Below are 7,110 nucleotides of genomic sequence, written 5' to 3' on the forward strand. Positions count from 1 at the left end.
TTCTAGATCCAGCCATAGACAGACTCAACACGTCAACTACAGAGCCAGTGGCGTCACACCCCACAAGATTCGCCAGACTCCTGTCTGATTTTAACCTGGTGGATACGTGGAGGACCAGGAACCCTGTAGACAGGCGATTTTCCTGCTTCTCCACGTCCCACCGAGCCATGTCCCGAATAGACCTAATATTGGTATCTAAAGTGCTCCTCCCTAGACTGTTGGACGCGGGCTTCTCTCCTAGGTCTTTATCGGATCACTGCCCTTACTGGGCCATACTTACCGTCCCCCACAGCCGTCCCCCGATGTCGTGGAGGTTAAACCCCTTCTGGCTGACATTGTTGCCGGAGGAGGATGGCCTCTCGACGGAGTGGGGAAACTACTTTCACATCAACGAGGGGTCTGCCTCGGTTCAGGTAGTGTGGGAGGCTTTCAAGAAACACGCACGTATGATACTAACCAACAGAATTAACAACCTTAAAAGAGTGTCAGAATCGGCTATAATTAAGGCGGAGGAGAGCCTCCGAGATGCTGAAAAGACATTTCTCGAGGCCCCCACTGCAGATAGAGCTGACAACCTCAAACTTTGTTCAAGGGTGTTGACCCAGCTACACTATGAAAAGTCCAAAAGAAAACTTTTTTTCCATAGGCAGAGGTCATTCGAGCATGGGGAACGGGCGGGAAAACTCCTTGCATATTTGATACATAGCGAGGATAGACCCCCTGTGGTAATCTCACTGCGTTCACCCAGTGGAGCTATAGAAACAGAACCACATAGAGTTACAGATATCTTTAAAAAATTCTTCCACAAACTCTACACAACAACAGCCTCACCCGACACCACCCCAATGGAAACATTCCTAGGAGAGCTGACAATTCCCCAGCTCTCTGAAGAACAAGTTGAGGAACTAGAAGCCCCACTGACAATAGACGAGGTATCGGGAGCCCTGGCGGAACTCCCGGCCTCGAAATCCCCGGGCTCGGACGGCCTACCAGTGGAGTTCTACTCCACATACTCGGAAGTACTGATCCCCAGACTGCTACAGCTATACGAGGCCATATTCAAGGACTCTAGACTACCAGCATCCATGAGAGAGGCCACCATAGTATTAATCCCCAAACCTGGGAAGGACCCACTTATTCCCGAGTCCTACCGCCCCATATCTCTACTTCAAGTAGATATAAAAATTCTTGCAAAAATTCTAGCCATCCGCCTCAACAAAGTAATCCTCTCCTTAATTCACAGTGATCAAGCGGGGTTTATGCCGGGCAGAAATACATCCTTCAACCTTAGAAGATTGTTCATAAACCTACAAGCCGCGCACGACAATATAGGGTCTAGAATAATCGTCGCCTTGGATACAGCCAAGGCGTTCGATTCAGTGGAATGGGAGTACCTGTGGAGGTGCCTGGGCAGATTCGGATTTGGCCCTAATTTTATAAAATGGGTACAACTTTTGTACCAATCTCCATCAGCAAGGGTATTAGCGAACGGACTGCCATCTGACCAATTCCTGTTATCTAGGGGCACGAGGCAGGGGTGCCCTCTGTCGCCTCTGCTGTATGCGCTGGCGGCAGAGCCCTTGGCCGTGGCCATCCGGGCACACCCCGAAATTAAAGGACTTAGCAGGGGAGATGTGACCGAAAAAATCAGCACCTACGCAGACGACACCCTGCTATACCTGGATGACTCTGAGAGTTCCTTACCCCTAGCACTGGACCTTATAGAACGATTCGGCAGGTTCTCCGGCCTCCGGATCAACTGGGACAAATCCCAGATATTACCTCTTGACAGCTTCCCGCAACCCAGGGACAGGGCCGAACTACCCCTGCAGAGAGTAGACACTATAAAATACTTGGGTATAAAAACCACAAAAGACCCAGCAGACTACGAGACACTCAACATAACCCCACTGTTTGCAATGCTTAAGCACAAAACACAGGTGTGGGCCCGCCTTCCACTGGGAGTAATGGGACGAATTAATTTGACCAAAATGGTCCTCCTACCTAAAATTCTCTACATGATCTGGCACTCGCCAATATACCTAGTGCTTAGGCATTTCAAGCTGATGGAAGCCATCATAAAGCCATTCGTATGGGGCAATAAAAGACATAAAATAGCATGGCAGAAACTTAAAAACCCCACGGACCTGGCGGGAATGGCTGTGCCGGACTTTAATGTTTATTACATCGCAGCGCAGCTATCCCAGCTATTTCATGTGGATAAGACAGATAGGAAAAGATTCCTACACTTAGTGTGCCCAAAGTGGTCCCAGGTATCACAAGACCCACTGACTGTAATAGCGGGGAAAGCCACAGGGGCAGACAGGAACACCAACCGTAAAACACTATCTTACCACTATACCAAAATATGGAATCTGTCCATGCATAGACTCCAACTACCGACGATTAACGAGTTCACTCCTCTGTGGCACAATTCGAACCTCCCTGAATTTGATGTGCTACCGGACAGTGAACTATGGAGCTCCAGAGGGATCATTTATCTATTACATATTGTACACCACGACAGGCTAAAAACGTTTGATAGGCTAAAAACAGAATACATGCTCCCAAACCAAATGCTTTTTAGGTACATGCAATTGCGTCATGCTTTTTATGCGCAGTTCCCTTCGGGGGAATGCCACATGGTAGGCAACCCATTAATGGAAGCAGTGAAATGCCCTGACCCAAAAAAACTAATCTCCCAGTTCTACTCAATGCTAACGATACCACAGGCTACTTCATCAGCCTATGCCCTGAAAACAAGGTGGGAAGGAGAGGTAGGCACACTGGCAGATGACGAATGGAGCGATGCTCTAGACGCATGCAAACTAGTGTCCCCCAGACTGTCAGACCGCTTGACCCAACTGTTCATGATCCACAGAGCATACCTCACGCCATTAAGACTGTCCAAATATAGGGAGGATCAATCCACAATGTGCATAATTTGTAACCAAGCTACCGGAACCTTTTTTCATTTATTGTGGCAGTGCCCCCAAATCCAGGCATACTGGGTACAAGTGGTGAGATTCCTCCACGACACAATGGGCTCCCCCGTAACACTGCAGCCCAAACTCTGCCTATTGGGTATTTTATCAGACCCCGAAATAAATAAATTCCAAAAGGTCTTTGTGCACGAAACACTCTTTTCAGCTCGAAAAGTCATCGCTAGGGCCTGGATGAGACCTAATCCTCCGGAGCTCTCACACTGGCTAGCTGAGGTCAACAATACACTACCCTATAAAAAATTGATCTATATACACAGAGGTTGCCCCCTGAAGTATGAGCAAATATGGGACAAGTGGACACAGTCACCTGACACCTGTACTTAAAAAACAAATTAGGTGACAAGGTAGCCCGGGGACCGAACCCCCCCCCCCCGGCCACGTATGCTAAGATACTACAACATGATCAAGCCAAATTAGCACAATAAGACAGATTGGCTTTACATGCACACCATGGGTAAGAAGGTAACCAAAAGGAAAAAGAGCCGAGACATGAGTTAAAGTACTGAATATAACTTTATTTATATGTTTTGGAAAATGTACTGTTATTCTTTATGGTTCTCACAGGGTACACCATACTCCTTTTATTTTCTGTCTTTATTTTCTGTTAATCCTCAATAAATCTGCATTTAATGTAATAAGCTTTGACAGAACATACCCGATTCAACTACATTGTTAGAACTATCACAACTTTGTTCCGTGCAAGGCCCAACAAACCGGCATAATACTCTTGCTAATGTATAACCTGCAGATTTTACAATGTATTTGTGCACAATGTACCTCTGTAATTCTTTATTTTTATATGACAAATAAAACTTTTCTGATTAAAAAAAAAAAATGCTTCTAAAGTCAGAAAGCTTTTTACCTTAATACATTCTCTGTGTTAGGGTAAAAAAACTAAAAGCTAGCTGCTCCTTCCACCCTCCCTAAACACTTACCTGAGCCTGTCAGTGATCCAGCCCTCTGCAGCCCCGCTCCCCTCTCCTACTCCTCTCACAGGACACACAGGCAGCGGTGGGAGCCATTGGCTCCTGCTGCTGTCAGTCAAATCCTGTAAGGAACAGGGGCGGGGCATGGCCAAGCCATGCTGTGTGTGTCTGTGGATGCACACAGCCCGGGTCGGAAGTGCGCCCACACAGGCACACTCTTAGCTGAGGGAGAACACAGAGAAGAGAAGGAGCAGACAGAGCAGGCGGGGGACCTCAGAAGAGGAGGTAAGGATTGAGTCTGTGCAATATCCTAGGACAGAGCAGTTAAGTCTAGCATTTTTTTTTGTAGGTAAAAAAAACAAAAAAACTTTAGTATCACTTTAAAGTGATTGTAAAGGTACGTTTTTTGTTTTTTGTCTTTTTTAAAATAACAAACATGTTATACTTACCTTCTCTGTGCAAGGGTTTTGCACAGAGTGACCCCGATCCTCCTCCTCTGGGGTCCCCTACGGTGCTCCTGGTCCTCCTCTTTTCGAGTGCCCCCATGGAGAGACACTTTCCATGGGGGCACTCATGTGGGCACACTCCCAAGTCCTTCTGCTACATCCATAGACACAGACAGCAGGAGTTGGCCCTGCCCCTTGTGTCACTGGATTTGATCATTTGATCGACAGCAGCGGGAGCCAATCCAATGAGGACCCGAGACACCAGCTGGAGCTGCTGTGTGTATATATATATATATATATATATATATATATACATACAAAGTGATCATTCGATTGTTGATTACCACGTCTTTCATAATTTTGTGAAAATCGTATTGATATGGGAAGGTTTACTACCGCTTTAAGGTAGGGGATAGGTTCTGGCTGTCCATGAGAAATCTGCCCCTCAAAGTTCCCTCCCAGAAACTGCCTCCTAGGTTTATTGGGCCTTTCAAAGTTATTCACCAGGTAAACCCAGTATCCTTTAAATTACAACTGCCTGCCTCCATGGGGATCACTAACGTTTTTATGTTTCTCTTCTAAAACCCCTTCAGAAGGATACCATTGTTTCATTTCAGCATCCGCTCATGGTCAACGGACAGGAAGAATATGAGGTATTCTGTATTCCAGAAAAGTAAGGAATGCAGTTCAGTATCTGGTGGACTGTAAGGGCTTTGGTCCAGAAGAAAATTCTTGGGTCCCAGCTGCATTTGCTCATGCTAACAGACTTGTTCGGAACTTCCATCACCAGAATCCTGACAAGCCTGCTCCCAGGGGTCCGGGGGCCCCTCCTCAGAGGGGGGGGTAATGTCAGGATCACTTAAAGTGGATGTAAACCCAATGTCATCCTTTCTAAACTACTGCCATAGGGGTTATCTATAAGGATATAAATGCCTCCTGCATGAACCTTTACTTGTCAAATGTCTCCCCTCTGTCTGTTATGAGAACCGAAAAACTGCATATTCTGTGGGTGGGTCTGTTGTCTGGAGCTCGGTGGGTGGAGTCGTGATGTCAGTAGACTCCCCGCCCACCTCTACACTCCCCTTGTCAATATGCATTTTCTCCTGTGTATTTCTTACACTGAACTTCTGCTATGATCTCTAACATCCAGTGAAAAGGCAGGAAAGTAACCACATGACTTCAGCATGCCAAATCATGCTGAGGTGTGGAACAGCCAATCCTTGCAGAGCTGCTGAAGAAAGGAGTGGGGGAAGGGAATTAAAAAATAATGCATGTGTCTTAGGCTAGTGCACGATATGTAAATCACCTGTCACTCACAGCAAGGGGGAGGATTTGACAGTTTTTCTCAGTTTGTCAAGTTTTATCTCACTAAACAATAAAAGAGGATTGCTCAGAGCTGGATTAACTCTTTGTGGCAAGACTGGGCTCAAATGATAGGAAATCGTATACTCTACATTATGACATAAAAAAAAAAAATTGGGGTTTACATCCACTTTAAAGTGCCCCTTCTTCCCATTCCGGTATCCGGGTGTTGGCTCTTGCATTCTCCTTGTCTGTTTTCACAAGTTAGGTGATTGATCTGCTCAATCACCCAATATAAGCAAACTGAACACTCTATCCCTTGCTTGTGATAGAGACAGACTTACCTGCATAGTTCTAGATCAAGCCTCCTTTTTGTCTGCCTTGCTTGTTGTTGGATCTCCTGTGTATGACCCAGATTGGATACTGGACTATCCCCTGAACTCAGCCTGCCTTTTACCTGAACTGCCTTTGAACCACGCTACCTGTCTGATAACTGCAAGTACCTGTTTGTTTTGCTCAGTTCACATCTGCCCTGGTGTAGTAGCCAGACACTATAGCATTGTGTATAAGTCCTGGGCGCAACCAAGTACCGGTAGGCCTGCTTGTCTTAAGGGAAAGGGGGCTGCTATAGGTGAAGCACACAGTATCCAGCTATAGTGTCTGACCAACTGTGTTGGGGTAGACATGACATTAGTAACACTCAGTGAGCCGTTGAGACCCTGAACCAGCTGCTCCCACCCCCTGGAGGGGCAGAGCAGAGAACCGCTAATTGACAGTCATAACTCTCTGCTCACTGAAGATAGAGAACTGAGTGATCAGCGGTCTTTGACTGGGACTTAGAGGTGGTGGGGGACAAATGCAGCATTGGATCCATGTTGCATCCACCTAAGTGAGTATCTGTGTTTATTTTGTTTAAATCCCACACTTCTCGTTTAAAGCCCAAGTAAGCTCTTGCTTTACAATAGTTTGGTCCACACTATTTCCTTTATAAATAGATGTGGCCACTGTCAGCTCCTTAAAAGCTCTCCACATCTTAATGGCTGAGGTGGAGAGGCGGATGGATGATGTCAGGAGCTCAACCTTAGCCAATTAGAGGAAGCCTTGTACTCACTGATAAAATGCAAAGCTTCCTGTGAATGGCTGAACAGTACTTGATTTGGTTCCAGGAGTCAGACTGGAATTTCCCATACTGCTGCTGGAATGTAACTCTGTGTACTGTATGTAGCCAATGCTACATACAGTTTATACAATCTATTACTGAAGGAAAACCTGGAGTTGGGATTCAAAGTCTTTCAGGGTTCTTCGTATAAGATCAAATGTTACTACCTTTTTGATGATATATCCAGTATGTACAGGGCTGATGTTAGACTATTTTGACCAGCTACTTGCACCTCCCCCCATCAAAAAATACATTAAATAGAAAATATATTA

This window comes from Aquarana catesbeiana, linkage group LG13 (genome assembly GCF_042186555.1).
Source record: "Aquarana catesbeiana isolate 2022-GZ linkage group LG13, ASM4218655v1, whole genome shotgun sequence".
Classification (NCBI taxonomy): domain Eukaryota; kingdom Metazoa; phylum Chordata; class Amphibia; order Anura; family Ranidae; genus Aquarana; species Aquarana catesbeiana.